Here is a 16,154-nt window from a genome sequence, read left to right as displayed (position 1 = left end):
CTGACACCAGCCTCGGCGCCCGGGATCTGCGTGATGAAGGCGATTCGAGCGCTGCACTGCATGGAATGGCCCGGCACAGGTGACCTGCGAGGCGAGGGTCTTAATTGGACCTGACGACACGCAACGTTTTCCGGTTATAATCTCGAGGAAAGGAAACTCGGATTTCGAGTCGGTTCTGGAGCCAAAAGTTGAATATGTTTGGATAATTTTTGGATCAAAATCTCGAAATGTTACAGCTTACGAAAAGAGAACAGATGAGTCCGTTCAGTGTAGAGCCGACAGATGTGCGCGTGCTGTAATTTAGTTCATCTGAAGGAGATATAAAACTAGGTATTACTGAATGCTTTTAATGGTATATGTCGATGATGGCTTCCAGGATTCAGTGCGATTTTAGAATTCCAATGCAGATTTTCAGAGTTCGAAATATCCTTTTTGGGGTTTGAGTATTTGCAAGATTTGAACCCATCTGAGCCTATTCGAATCTAACCAACCCAAATGCCCAACTCTAGCAGAGACCGACAAACGTGCGTGATTCGGCTGCGTGCGGGCGTAGCGTGTCAAGAAAGCCAGCTGGAACCCCGCGGTTTAGATGTGTGATCGATGATGACCATTCCACAGAAGGGCGATATCTGCTGTTTTCGGGACAAGCTGAAGGGATAACAGACGGTTCCGAAGGACCGACCCTTCGACCTACATGCCGACGGGTACCATTCCTCCGCGCCCCGGGTCGTCAGGGGTCGCAGAATGCTGTTCCGACTCGGCCGGCCCGTCATCCGCACTGTCACCGAGCCGAGGCCGGGGCTGGGGCGCCGCCAGCCATCACCGGCCACCAGTAATTGATTCAGCGACTCACCGGCAGTAATGGATTGTTCCAATCGCAAGGGGCCACGTAACATAGTCATCAGCTGGACAGACTATCTGCCCGGCCCAACTCTTACAGAGGCGCTCGATGTATTCGATTGTAGCGATCATTAGCTCGCTGGGATGGGACGATCCCGGGTCAGCGTTTGAGCCCCGGCATTTCAACAAACAGTAATCGGCGAATATTGGGCACGGAAATAATCTCACATAATATCCAACCCAAGCAACACACACGAAGGTAGTAAGGTTTGCATTTGCACAGGACTACACGGACAGGGGATGTACCCTGTAATGATAATCCAATATCAATATGACCATTTTTTCCGCATCTCGCTGAGCAAACTCAACATCAAGTCTCATCATGAAAAGTGATACGCTACAAGCTCTTTCAAACTTTTAATGGAGTATGAGTCTAATGGTATCCGGGTTTAAGCTATTCGACCATAACTCAAACTCTAACATAACTCCCACCATAACTCAAACTGAACAGTACACAGTACACTGAACAGTACATAACCCACCGTAACAGTACATAGTGTATCCCATTACATCATCGCTGCATACTAAATAGTTCTTGAAATGTTTTCAGCGTCGACTCGAGCCTCAATAAATGCGAGAATAGGATGCAACGCACCGTACTTGCTTACCTCTGTTTGAAGATTCGTCTGTATGCGATAGGTGGGCTAATCTTGTTGTTTTCTGCAAGACTGGATCCAGCTGTTCGAACACGTTTATTCACTAGAGCACTGAAAAAAGTCCGAGGTCTTCACGTCTGCATTTGAGAGCCTGGATTTTGGAGTTTGAGCTCTTTCATAAGCTCAGTCTGTGCGCATCACAGATTAAGCCCGTCCATACATTGCAAGCGCTGAAGGCAGCACACTCTTCAAACTTCCTGTCTTCGTCGGGATTCTAGATGCCTGGCACCTGAAACAAAAAAGTCGGTATAATAGAAATCGTAGTTCGTCTACCAAAAGTCGTCATCAAGTTACCGCCAGACATCAGAATCAATAATTCGATCCCTTAACGTCGCTTTTAAACATTATCATCCTCAAAGGCGTGAAAGTGGAAGGAGAGATACAAAATCTGCATGCTTAGCATTTTGCAACACATCAACATAGCATAGCAGCATTGCACTAAGGCGTAGGCCTTTGCCGCAGCCCCGCCGTGGCCGATTACGCGCACTCAAGGTGTAAGGCACAGCTCTGCGCTGCAGCGGCACATACTGAGTAATTGCATTCCAGAATAGCCTGAGGGAGGCCTGGCATCCCGCTGAGCACCGTTCAGACTGTGGCACGCCGACCGAGCGCAGGCGGCGCGGCAGTCAGCGCCGGGTCGACCCGCCCGGCCGAGACCGCCACTGCCGCTCCGGGGTGAGAGTAGCGCGGCGGAGGGCCGTTCGGGTCGAGCTGTCTGACCCGTCAGGCCGCGGCGGTCGCCGCATGGCGGGGGCGGCGGCGTGGCGCAACCGCAGATGCCGCCGCCCCGTAACCAGAGGCGCGCCGGTACACCTTATCTGGCACCGGCGGCACCCACCAGCGCGGCGGCCGGCCGGCCCGCGGTGCGGAGTACTGAAAACGGTGCGACGGGGAGCGGCGGCCGACACCGGGCACACCGTCCGTCGACAGCTACCGACACCATGCACACCACTGGTCGACAGCTACCGACACCAGGCACACCACCGACCGACAGCTGCCCGTACCAGGCACACCGTCCGTCGACAGCTACCGACACCAGGCACACCGTCCGTCGACAGCTACCGACACCATGCACACCACCGGTCGACAGCTACCGACACCAGGCACACCGCCGGTCGACAGCTACCGACACCAGGCACACCGCCGGTCGACAGCTACCGACACCAGGCACACCGCCGGCCGACAGCTACCGACACCAGGCACACCGCCGGCCGACAGCTACCGACACCAGGCACACCGCCGGCCGACAGCTACCGACACCAGGCACACCGCCGGCCGACAGCTGCCCACACCAGGCACACCGCCGGCCGACAGCTACCTACACCAGGCACACCACCGGTCGACAGCTGCCCACACCAGGCACACCGCCGGTCGACAGCTGCCCACACCAGGCACACCGCCGGCCGACAGCTACCGACACCGGGCACACCGCCGCGCCGCGCCGCCTGTGAAAACAGTCGCCGAACAGGCGCTTCAGATTCTGAGGGTCACGCAGCGTCCTCTGACGCAGAGCTTTCGTTGGCGGAACATCGCCGCCCGCTGGGAACAAGTGCGCCCATGAAATCTGCATGAGCCGGCGGCGGCGGACGCGGCGGCGCGAGGCACCCACGCCCGGCGGCCGAGACATGACGGCCGGCTGATTTATCCCGGCCCGTTCACACGCCCGGGGTCGCGTGACAGGAGTGAAAAGCGCGGACTCTCAGGCGGAGCGTCACGATTAAACAGAGGCGCGCCTCTCTGCCCACGTGGACAATAGGAAAGCGAAATTGGGGCCGTCGTGAATGGCGGTTGCGTGCTTGTGATGCCTGCAGCGACGGAGCCGGGTGGGCACAAGGAAAATGTGTGAGTTCTGATCTGCCAGTTCCGACAGATGCTCCGTGAAATCTCTCGCGAGCTTTTCATGCATGAGATGACGGACGCGCGCCGAATAGCCGTGTTGATCATGCAACCATCATGCTGAGCGAAATGGATCCAAATCCATGCATGATTTTTCGTGAAGAGCTCTAAAATGTGCTGCATACCGATTTTTTGCGCAGGTCCGTCCGCACGTCCAAAAACTCACATACCAGCGACGCGAACACATATGCCATTAAACCCGCTCAACATATGTCGTTTCCAAATGAATAATAACGCTCTGAGGCGGCTGGGATGGACATCTGAATACCCAAGCCATGACGAATATACAAGACGACCGCCGACCGCCACGTGAACGTGACGCAGATGGCCGTAATGTCATCACGCTTGCGCTGATGCGTGGTGCAGTGTTCTCTGTTGAACGTCAGCCAGCATCCGTTTAACGGAGCATGTCAGGAGTATGCAGGTCAGACCTAACCAGACCCAGTAGTGGACAGATCTAGACTATTTCAGAGCCTGACGAGCATCACGTGACTGGTCCATGTGTTCCACAGCTGTGGTGGACGGCTCAGAGGGCGTCACGTGACTGGTCCATGTGTTCCACGGCTGTGGTGGACGGCTCAGAGGGCGTCACGTGACTGCTCCACGTGTTCCGTAGCTATGGTGGACGCCACAGCCGCCTCTCACTGTCCCGCATCTGGGTCTCATGGGCCTGGCGGGAGAGCTAAACGCACTGTAATCACGTAGTTATCGATCTACGACAATCGTTATCGATCTACGACAATCTCGACAGTGTATCATATTATCAGTCAGTGCACATTAAAGCACACAGAGGAGAAGACGTGGGTGTTCCGAGCACGCTGGGCATGTAGTCCCAGTCCGGCGGAAATTACAACTATATGACCAACATACCAAATTCTGGTTAGTTGCACTGGGTCGTTCACACACCCGGTTAATTTGCTCCACGGTCATAAGACCTAACCATCTGTTATATGCTGGTCGCATGTAGGGCATCCCGCGGTAAGCACATTCGTATGCAGATTTCAAGCACATTGTGACTGAGGCGGTGTTGTGAAGAGAGGATCCGTCAACACCAACCGTCGCGCTCCGCACAGCTCTCTCCTGAATGGGTTAACAAACACGCATCTCGTAAACAACGCTGAAGGATGTTTGGAGAACATTGCAACACATGGTTAATCGATGGGCTCACGGAGGCTTTCAGACGATGGATAAAAAGCGATGTCGTCACCAATTCATTTAACGAGGCGGGTTGGCTCACGTCGACGACCACTGTTTATCAGTCAGATGTCTTCCAATAGGAAGAAATAGCCAACACGCCGTTCGTAACAGCAAAGGTCAGACCAGCCCGCAACGAACGCTTCCGACTGATGCGGGCAGATCGGCGGCCCCATTCATCTGGGGCATAAGCAACCGACTTGCGGCACGTGTGTGTGTGTGTGCATGTGCGTGTGTGAACGCGGCCATCGCGCTGACACCGCTGACCAGACGGAAAACCATGAACAGCCGCGGTGATGATCTGGTCTGAGGCCAGTATCCAGTTGTCAGTCATGCGGTGGACACCGGACTCCGTGTGGGTCCGGTGTCGGCTCGCTGTCAATCCCGTACCAGCCGTAGTGTCACAATCCCGTAGTGTCGTCCATGACTCCGTGTGGGTCCGGTGTCGGTTCGCTGTCAGTCCCGTACCAGCCGTAGTGTCACAATCCCGTAGTGTCGTCCACCATCGTCTGGTGTCAGCCCGATGAGGCGGTCGCACGGCTCGGGGCAGCAGGAGCTGGTCCTTGCCACCGGTCTGGGGTCACTCTGGCGCCCGTTCAGCGACGCAGCTCGGTCCAGCAGGAGCTGGTCCGTGCCGCCGGTCTGGGGTCACTCTGGCGCCCGTTCAGCGACGCAGCTCGGTCCAGCAGGAGCTGGTCCGTGCCATCGGTCTGGGGTTTCTCTGGCGCCCGTTCAGAGACGCGGTTCGATACAGCAGGAGCTGGTCCGTGCCATCGGTCTGAGGTCACTCTGGCGCCCGTTCAGCGGCGCAGCTCGGTACAGCAGGAGCTGGTCCGTGCCACCGGTCTGAGGGTACTCTGGTGTCCGTTCGGCGGTCATCAGTCCCGTGTTGGCTGGCTCGTTGTCGCCCCGATGTCGGCCACGTGCCAGTCCGGTGTTGGGCGGCTCCCGACCCGTTTTCGGTCTCGGCCCTGTGTCAGTCCTGTGGCAAGCGAATGTTCGTCAAGCCTTATTCCGGTGTCAGTGCGATGTCGGTCCAGTGTCAGCCCAGTATCGGTCCGGGTTCGACCCGGTCTCGATTTCGGCCCGGTGTCAGCCCGGTGTCAGCTCGGTGTCCGCGTCTGCCTTTGGGATGCATTGGGGCCGCCGGCGCGTGCTCCATCGCCTCGCTGACGGCCGGACGGACAGACCAGCGGCGAACAATGCGCCCATCAACGGCGCTGCTCCACATCTCACGCGCCCATAATAGGAGCGCGTGGACGCGCTTTTCCCCGTGCTCAGATCGCGCCTCATTTTAAAAAGGCCCGCACCACATCTCCATACTGCTATTCATCAGCGGCGGAGTAACACGCTCATTAGGTCAGAGGTCGCAGAGGCTCACCTAATTGGATCGGTACGTTCCATCCACCCCGCTGATAGGGTCAGCCGCCCTCCGGCGGCCATCCGTGAGGTCGGGAGCTCGCCATACCACATGCAAATCGGCCATGCATCTTAACTTGGCCGCGGCCCGGCATGACTTCATCGTTCGAGTCGTAGATAACGATTTAAAGTGCCATTCTATAGGCGTGACAGATAAAGTCGTAACTCTTGTGCCGAGGCCACGCAGTGCGCTGCGGGGTCCAGTCAACGGGCGCGAGGTCACGGGACGGGCTCGGGTCGACTTGCGACTCGCCCATTCGCAGGACGGCTGGACTGCGGCCACATATGCAGCGTGAGAGGCCCGGTCGGCGGCTCGCGACCGGCGAGCCACACCTCCTGTCAGCCGCTCGATCTTTCATGACGTGGGGGTTTGAGAGTATCCAGACAGTCCAGACACCCGTAAAAGATTCGCGCTACCAACGCACAGTTGCCTAGTGTCCATAAACAGAGGTTCGCGGAAAACCGTACGCCGCGGTGCCGCAATACATTGACACGCCCCCTCAGCCATGGCAGCACATACAGTTGCCATAGACGCTCCACAGCCCACGGCTGCCGTAAGCGGCTTTTTAGAGTGGGTTTCACGGTATGGAGCCCAGTGGTTCGTTCACGTGGACGCTTTTTACGCTTGTCGGACGCACGTCAAAAGCAGCTGAAGTCACGAGAAGTGTGACGTGTAATACATACCGGGCGGTGCTCAAATTGTGACACAGCGGGGCTCGATCGTCACAATGTAAGTGATGCCTAAAGCCCAAACGTTTGTTTAAATTATCTTAAATGTACAGGCATGCACAAAAGCAGCACATGATGAGACGCAACTAATCGTCGGCATATATGTCTGCACCAAGTTGCGTGCTGGGCAGTTTGCATGTAGGCGCCATTCCTCGGGCTTCTCGCCTCTAAAAGGCATACCGCGCACCGGATACCGCATACCCAGCATACCGGCATACCCGGTGTGCACCAGCGATAGCTGACGTCAGTATGACACATTTAGCAAAAGTAAGTCGTGCGCAGATGCGTGCTCTTATAGCCTGGCGCTATGCACATGCGTCTGACGCGGGTAAAAGTCGTCCTGTGCCATAAAATACAGTTGCCTGTGCCAATCAAAGCGCCATTAAAATTAGCCATACATGTTACACCAAATAACGTTTAAGAAAGCGTAGGTTCCACGTGGCCCAAACTCTGAGCCACATTTTCCGCATTTATTTCCGGGAATCTTCAACTCCAGAAATTTTAAAACCGCTCTGAAAAGACGAGTTCCGTATATGTTGGTCAGCTTTTATAACAACTGGTTAAGCGCGATTCATTTCTGTTCATAGATATACTACGCCGATTTTTTAATGTTCTTGAAAGGAAGAGATATGCCGGAGGAAACAAATAGTGATGCTGACAGTGATGCAGTTGGCTGGTTCTTTAATGCCAAACAGGGGCAAAGCCAGGGGTGAGATCCACGCTGATTTGTAGCTTTCTGTCAGGATCCCTGTTTGGTGAAAGCGAAACGAAGGCGGCCCTCGAGGCGAAGGCGGACATCCGGATCCTTCCTCTCTTGACGGCACCCCTGATGTCGAGTGCGTAAAACGTTCTCCACACCTCAGGCTATCAGATTCGTAGTTCGTGAGAGACACAAGGCTATCTTTTCACAGTGACATGCAAAATCCATTTGGGAACGGAGAGAAATAACCATGTGGCAAACGGGAGCCATCTTCTCAGCAGCCTGCGAACGCATGTACATCCGCATGCCGCATGCGAGGACAAGGCCGGCATCTGGAACGCATCGGGGATTGGCTGCTCTAAAGTTGCGCTAGCTAGAAATGTCAGGCAAGTCATGCGCGGGTGCAAAACAATGTTGCAAGCCTGTAAACAGCTTGTTTAATATCAACAGGGGTGCTATGCTTTGCTAGTGATATACGCGAATTCAGACGACCGTCGCAGGCGAACCGACGCACAAAATCCTATGTTAAACTTTTACCTAGCCGAGTGTTTTATCTAAACCGCCTGTACGACGATGTCAAAACTCGCCAGCAGTATTCAACAGCTTAGATACGATGACAATTCTATCAACACACAGTATGCAATACCAAAGTTACAAAGCGCGACACAACGTTTGGCCAGTTTGGGAGAGCGCCCGCTGCGTACGCCCGGCTTAGCGCGGTCGGTCATCGCCGAAAAATTCGGCTCGGCAGAGACGAGCCGCACTTATGGAGCGTTCGATAAAGCTCAGCGTCAGCCTTACCCCGACATTTGAACCTCAACCATACGTGAACCGAATACCACAGAGGCATTGTGATTCCGGACTCCTCTCGGTGTCTTACCGGCACGCGCTGGCTCTGCACGCATGATGCGTGCTCTTTGGTTACGACGCGATCCTCCTCCATCTAAACAGGCGATGGAGACTATTTTGTCATTTCTCGACCACTATGAGAGAAACCTACGTGGTACAATGCGCGTGCATCAAGTCAGGTCTTCTTCGCGCGGTGGATGCAATCATACTAAGCAGCAATTCAAGGGGTTTCCCAAGCTTCCTCCCATTGTCTTGGCTGGGCGCTGACATGCTGAGCTGTCCCAGGCAGGGTCGTCTTCCTAATGACGCGTGCGTTGTCAACAGGCAACCCGTCTTAGTATGCAATGAGAACATAGACTAATGCTCGTTAGCGGAGGCATGCGATGCGCAAGAGATACCGTCACCTCACGTCACACACACTCCGGAAATGAGCGAGTGGACGAGATTGTCTTACAACCGCACGCAGATAGCTCAATTTGGGATCATCTTAATCTTTGATCTCATATGCAAGCAGGATACGAATGGGACACCACTAGAAATCAATCACTATACGTAACAAATTGGGATTCCTTGAACGATTTTAACAACGTTTGTGCCCGGCAATGTTTGATTATCTCATTGCATCGCTTGGCATCGCACCATCCAAAGCGCACCTATCCCGAACCCCGCGGCACAATGGTCGCGTTTCTCGCCTTAAAGCCGCAACGTCGTGACCAGGTGTTTTCCGCAGAGTTTCTGTTGAGCTTCTGCAAATAGGGGCAGGTCGGAGGGTAAAGCCCAGGGCCGCGCCAAGGACAATCATTACCGCAAATGAAAACGTGGCGGCCAGCACTGGGCCCGAAGGTGCGGTAAGTGCTTGAACTTCACGAGCGCCCAGTCCAATGGGTGGACTCTGATTTGCTTTCACTAGGTAGCACATTTCGTGCAAAATCAATCTGCCTGGAAACAGAAAACATTAACATCCAACTTCTTAGAGTGTGATGCCTTTGCGAGCAGCAGACTGCGATCTTTCAGCGGCTTATTATGGAAGGCCCAGCATCGGAACTCAGGCTGCCATGAATATCTCCAGAGCGCATGATCAAACCCATACAACTGAGTCTACTTGCAAATAAAACCAAAGTGTGTTGTGTGAGTGCACTCAGGGCAAATCGGTCGGAAAATTATAAAATTACAGAAGAGCAAATTGAACAAAGTAATATGAATAATAGCGTGAGAAATGGTGCTAGTGCGCTTCCAGTTTATCTGCAGCACGAATATCATCCAAACAACAATGGGGATCGTTTATGCGTATTGCTGTACGCTATAATTCCAAGAGTGCACTGGATCAATGGGGCCAGGTCAGATCGAGTTATCATACGCCAATGTTAGTCCAGAATAGCCAGCACCTTGTAGTAAAATTTGTGGCAGTTTAGTTACTTGCATTGCACTCAAAATATTCGCAGCGCGTAAATACTATGGCAGGCCGAGCAGCAGCAAGGCTGGCAACCTCGTGCGGTTGACCTCACTTGACTTTGAAGATAGTGGGCGAACGTAACAAATTCGCTACGTAACATAGATATCAGTGATACCCACCGGCCACAATCACTGCAAGGTTCGTTACTGTACTCAGTAATGGTTCTCGTGATGGTAGGGAGCCTATTCAGATCCACCGCCCTGCCGCCACTGCGCTTTATTCTCAGCTGTGCTCCACTGGACGTGCTTAAACTCAGGCCTGTTCAGGTCCACCGCCCCGCCGCCACTGCGCTTTATTCTCAGATGTGCTCCACTGGACGTGTTTAAACTCAGGCCTGTTCAGGTCCACCGCCCCGCCGCCACTGCGCTTTATTCTCAGATGTGCTCCACTGGACGTGCTTAAACTCAGGCCTGTTCAGGTCCACCGCCCCGCCGCCACTGCGCTTTATTCTCAGATGTGCTCCACTGGACGTGCTTAAACTCAGGCCTGTTCAGGTCCACCACCCTGCCGCCACTGCGCTTTATTCTCAGATGTGCTCCACTGGACGTGCTTTAACTCAGGCCTGTTCAGGTCCACCGCCCCGCCGCCACTGCGCTTTATTCTCAGATGTGCTCCACTGGACGTGCTTTGACTCAGGCCTGTTCAGGTCCACCGCCCCGCCGCCACTGCGCTTTATTCTCAGATGTGCTCCACTGGACGTGCTTAAACTCAGGCCTGTTCAGGTCCACCGCCCTGCCGCCACTGCGCTTTATTCTCAGATGTGCTCCACTGGACGTGCTTAAACTCAGGCCTGTTCAGGTCCACCGCCCCGGCGCCACTGCGCTTCATTCTCAGATGTGCTCCACTGGACGTGCTTAAACTCAGGCCTGTTCAGGTCCACCGCCCTGCCGCCACTACGCTTTATTCTCAGATGTGCTCCGCTGGACGTGCTTAAACTCAGGCCTGTTCAGGTCCACCGCCCTGCCGCCACTGCGCTTTATTCTCAGATGTGCTCCACTGGACGTGCTTTAACTCAGGCCCATTCAGGTCCACCGCCCTCTCGCCACTGCGCTTTATTCTCAGATGTGCTCCACTGGACGTGCTTAAACTCAGGCTGAATATGCACCGGCTCAGCATTTAGTTAAAAGACTGCATTGCTAACAAGAATTTACACATTTCAACATAGGACAAATCATTCTATGAAGTAACACGTCACGGCAAAGATATTTCTAACATGCCAAAGATATTGCTAGCACGCTAAAGAGATTGCTCTATATGGCTAGCATAACCTTGTCAGATGCGAATATGCCGGATTGACCATTTGACAAAGACCATCTGAAGACGCGTTCTTGTGTGGTCCATAAATAATACCGGTTCGTGGGCGACGTTTGAATGACTTGCTCCTTTACTGAAGGACGTCGTGAGATGTGACGTCACGACGCGACCAGCAGCGAGGCAGACAAACTGGGCCTTATTCGCATCACAGAGCAATCAACGACCAACCGCAAAATACCTAACACAAGAACAGATCACTTGCAAACAATCTCCTGCCCGTACTGGAGGATAAGACTTTCTGAGCATGTGTCACTCATTTGAAGCGGCAGATAGTCGAGGGCGATGAATAGCGGGACGCTGGCTGCGCAGGCCGGCGCCGACTTCCGGCCGTGCCATGCGCGAGTCACTCGTTATTCTTCGTGGTGTACGCCCAGCTGGGCCGAACAGCCGAAAATCGCCGTCGTTTTGAATGATCTATGGTCGTTAGCTTCAGTTGGACGAAGCTCTAAGCGGTGTTTAGCTGCTTTTCGAAAACGAAAAATGTTAACGCCTGTCAGGGAACTGAAGGAACGCGCATTCTTTAACGCCGTTCAGGCGTGGTTTACAACATGAGTTGCGTCGTCAGCGATGAAAACTCTGGTCAGTCTTAAACCCGGCTTTTAGATGGCTGCCTGACCACGCCAGCGACATGTGCGCTCGAAACCACTATGTCACAATAGCGTAACAACCGACGCATGTCATTGCGATAACCCATTAGCCTTCCACGGCCGCACAATGCGTTATGTTTAAGTAAATATAAACAGGAGTAGCATGCAGCATGTACGCCACACTTAGCCGGGCCCGGGGCATCTGAGAGTTGTAAAACGAAACGATGTGCGCGACCCGGGGCATCTGAGAGACGTAAAACGAAACGAGGTGCGTGGCCCGGGGTGTCTGAGAGATGTAAAACGAAGCGAGGTGCGTAGGCCGGGGTATCTGAGAGATGTAAAACGAAACGAGGTGCGTGGCCCGGGGCATCTGAGAAATGTAAAACGAAAGGAGGTGCGTGGCCCGGGGTGTCTGAGAGATGTAAAACGAAACGAGGTGCGTAGCCCGGGGTATCTGAGAGATGTAAAGCGAAACGAGCCATCACATCGTTCCAAGAATTCATGTATCGTGCAGCAGTTATGCCGAGATCAAATGCACCTTCTGTACACCCGTGTCCTAACGCTGAGACCTCAGTGGCGTCCGATTCATTTCAGACGACATCCCTGCTAAACCATCTCTCACCCCTCATTCAAGCCAACACAGAGCGAGTAATTGCCAAACCGCGAAGTGCAAGTCTATTCGCTGCAGTTCCATCCAGATCGCCGCACCGGCCTGGTCATCCGGCGACCTGCCACTGACCGCCGCCCATACCCCTCCTGTCCGCCGGCCTGGTCATCCGGTGCCCGGCCACTGACCGATGCTGTGCCACCGGCTGGCGAGCAGCAGCTGGCGGCGGTGGCAGCGGTGGCCGCCGCCGCCGCCAGCTGACTCAGCCCGGCTGCCATATCCTGATCGTATCGGGAGCGGCCAGAACCTGACCGGTTCACAGTCTCGGCACGGCAGCGGTCCACTGCGTGGCCCATCATCAGGCCCACGGAAGTACGTACGTGATCACGGGCTCTACTAAGAATAGCATCGCTGGCTCGCGACCGGACTCCGACACATCTCCACCACGTCCGCGTTCAACGTCTGTTGGCTTCTGACCAACGCCAATCGAGTGGTCAGAACGGTCCCTGTTCCGGCGCTCTGGGGACCTCGCGCCATTAGTCATACGCTGGCGGACCGGCACTGGCCGGCCGCTTCCGCGCCGGAGTCAGAACTGAAGTCTCACAAAGAGACCACCGCCGCGGCGCCGTGTAATCACGACCCACGTGATTTGGGGTTTAACGGCAAATTACGCTCAATTTGTCCCGGCTCGGATCGAGAAATCTTCTCGCAAGGCTTCTCACTTCCCAGCGCCGCACGACAAAACAAACAGCCATCTCGCCAATCAGCCTTGGTGCTCCATCACCGCGCCCACACAGCCGCGCGCACAGCTCACACTGCGCCGTTCTCCGTCCCCGACACGCCGCAGACGGAATCCGTCACTGTTGCCCGGGTCCGACCGACCAGGTGACGTCACAGGTCGACAGCGCCAACCGCATCCGTCATTGTTCGGTGTCCTGCGGGCCAGCCATTGGATGGTGTCCCAGTCGGCCTCGCCAGAGCGCTGATGGCGGCCACGTGAAGGTCGTGGCTGTGGGTGACGCTGGTGACAGCTGACATTAGGATAGCTAATGACACTAGGCCAGCGAGGTCTACAGAGGCTGCCGATGAGGGCAGATCAGCGACGGTGGAGCTCAGCATCCACGGCTGCTCGGCTCGGGGCAGCTCATCCCACCTCTCCCACGTCATGGCTCGGGACTGCTCATCCCACTGCTCCTACGTCATGGCTCGGGGCTGTTCATCCCGCCGCTCCCACGTCATGGCTCGGGGCTGCTCATCCCACCGCTCCCACGTCATGGCTCGGGGCTGCTCATCCCACCGCTCCCACGTCATGGCTCGGGGCTGCTCATCCCACCGCTCCCACGTCATGGCTCGGGGCTGCTCATTCCACCGCTCCCACGTCATGGCTCGGAGCTGCTCATCCCACCGCTCCCACGTCATGGCTCGGGGCTGCTCATCCCACCGCTCCCACGTCATGGCTCGGGGCTGCTCGGTTCGTAATGTGTCGCGCTGGGCGTTGCCGGAAAGTATGAAGTCTTTCCCGTCAGTACCTCCTTTAAGTATTCATTGCTTACTATACGTGGGGATAATTCCCCAGCAAAATTCCCATCCGAAAATTATACTGCTGGGTGCAGAGAGCCAGTGGTGAAGCCAAGGAAAAAGGGTGTTCTGAAACATGACCTCTGGTGTTGGAAGCCACCTGGGGCCAAATCCTCGATATGTTTTGCCAGCTCAAGACACCCGCAGCAGAGACATAACGTTTCGGCCCGCCAACAGCTGCCAACGGCAAGAACCCGCGTGCTTTGAGCTGGGCTGTGAACCAGGCCTGGCCGGCTTTTGCGGGCTAAACATTTAACAAGTGAAATCATGCATTGTTTGCTTTATCTGAACTTGTAAAGCTATTCAAAAACCAGAGTGAGCTGCCGAACACGTTTTGAAATGTGAAAGTATGCCCTATCCCTGAATTTCAGATTTCTTCCTTGCATACATTTTTTTATGCAGCATTGAAGAATATTGTACGGTTTTTGCGGCGTTGATGAATGTCAATAATGTCTCTAGAGTAGCAAATATTCCTGGACAAAATGCTATCGCTCACCTTGCTTGCACGCAGCATCACAGGCACGGCGCGGCAATGGCTGTTGGATGGAGCATGGATAGCGGTAGGTGGGAAATGTGGATAACTTCAAAGCTGCCATGTGGTATCCATTCCGTGTTGTTACATGATGTATCTACCTGACGATAGCGAACACCATATCAGAGCCTGCGTCTGATTTAAAGTACGAGGTATGACATTGCAGTGATTGTGACGCATACGATAGGTGTTTGTCTTTATATACAGTGTAATGAACGAAGGTTTCCCATGACTAGAAACATCCAGCATGTTTTACTCTGCCAATGCAGTAATTTTTGATTCATGCAATTTTAGAACACATGAAATGTCGTCTGTGGAGTTGAGGTAGAGGGATTACATCTCCAGTATATGTTGGTAGCAGGCCATTTTCATTTTCGCCTCCTTTCTTCACATTTGTAGTTGATAACTGGAACCACAGTGCTTGAGATCCACCTTGTTTCAATATAAATGCCATAGTCTTGGTACTTTGGACATTGCTCTCTAGGAAACACAACTAGTGACAGCCAAGCAATGTTGTGCACCAATGATATTGGCATGAAATGTTATGCACACCTCACGTCTGAGTCTCAAATTAAGGAGAAATGACAAAATACGGATTGCAATTAACTAAGTACTTGTGGTCTCAGGCCGGGGCCGCATCGCGCCACAGCGGGCTTTTGCGGACCAGATCGCTAGCTGGCCGGGGCGGGCCGGGCTGCGCGCTGATATCTGGTAAAAAGCTGCGTCTGTGATCCAGAACCTAACAGGATGCCTCAAGTAAAAAATGGCCACTAAGCGATAACGAGGGGCCTCCTGGATGAAAGGCCCCCTATGACCCGGTTTGCTCCCTCCTGGGCGAATCCCTGGCTAGGCCGCCAGTGCAGAGAACTGTTTAAGCGGTTAGTCAGGTAAAGCGGGTGGTACCGATACTGTGACGCCCAGCGAGCCCGACACAAAAGCGTGTCATCACTGCCCGCACACCGGCCGCACCACTCGTCGCCCGAAGGCCGATTGGGCCGGGGCGGTTTCCGACGGTCGCGGCCATGTCAAAAGCGCATTACAGCCGGGACCAGCGACTGAGCAAACACTGCGGCACCCGACGAGGGACCGCATGGCGAGGTGGAGGGGTGGGCGTCTGAGACGGGGAGACGCGTACAAAGACGGGGTGTGGGTGTGGGGAGGACGCGACTATTTCTAATTAGAGCCGTTGTCCAATCGGGCACCACGGAACGTAGGGGTGAGGGGAGGAAGTGGCAAGTACACGGACAGCGGAACGAGGACCAGCAGGGAACAGAAAACAAAACAAAACCATGGTGCGTTAAGAGTGGGGGGGGGGGGGGGGGCACCAGGCAAAACACGTATTTGGAGGATGAAACCGTTCTCAAGCCGCATAGTGGCACGACACGCAGCTGTGATGTCGTCACCGATCCGGCCCGGTGGCGTTGCCCACCGCTCGGGGAGCACACGCCATCGGAGACGGCCTTCCCGGCCACGCCTGGCGCCCTGACACTCCGCTACGACGGCACAGCGGCGCAGGACCGCCGGCGGTGGCGGCACGGCGGCAGAGCCGGTGCCCGAGGCCTCATCGGGCTAACGGGACCGGCTGGCCGGTGCGGCGGCTCTCAGCTGCACCATATGTCTCCGTCGTTGGGTCCTTGACCGCCGCGGCGCCGCCGCCAACACGGCACCAAAGACACACGGCCGGGCGCCCAGCGGGCGGGCACGAGCGCCAAATGGCACTGATGCGTCAGCGGACCAGGT

At 54.9% G+C, this 16,154-nt stretch overlaps 1 long non-coding RNA gene across 1 annotated transcript in view; it reads right to left on the bottom strand.

Moving 5' to 3' along the window:
* The window catches only part of LOC119101448 (uncharacterized), an 83,044-nt gene that overhangs the window by 25,602 nt on the left and 41,288 nt on the right, over positions 1 to 16,154 (bottom strand). Inside the window, exon 2 of the long non-coding RNA XR_005094563.1 lies at positions 1,509 to 1,785. This is a non-coding gene — a long non-coding RNA (uncharacterized LOC119101448). The remainder of the gene's footprint in view (positions 1 to 1,508; positions 1,786 to 16,154) is intronic.

This window comes from Pollicipes pollicipes, unplaced genomic scaffold, assembly GCF_011947565.3.
Source record: "Pollicipes pollicipes isolate AB1234 unplaced genomic scaffold, Ppol_2.1 Scaffold_4881;HRSCAF=5763_pilon_pilon_pilon, whole genome shotgun sequence".
In the NCBI taxonomy this organism is placed as follows: Eukaryota; Metazoa; Arthropoda; class Thecostraca; order Pollicipedomorpha; family Pollicipedidae; genus Pollicipes; species Pollicipes pollicipes.
This window is presented reverse-complemented; position numbering and strand designations above follow the sequence as displayed.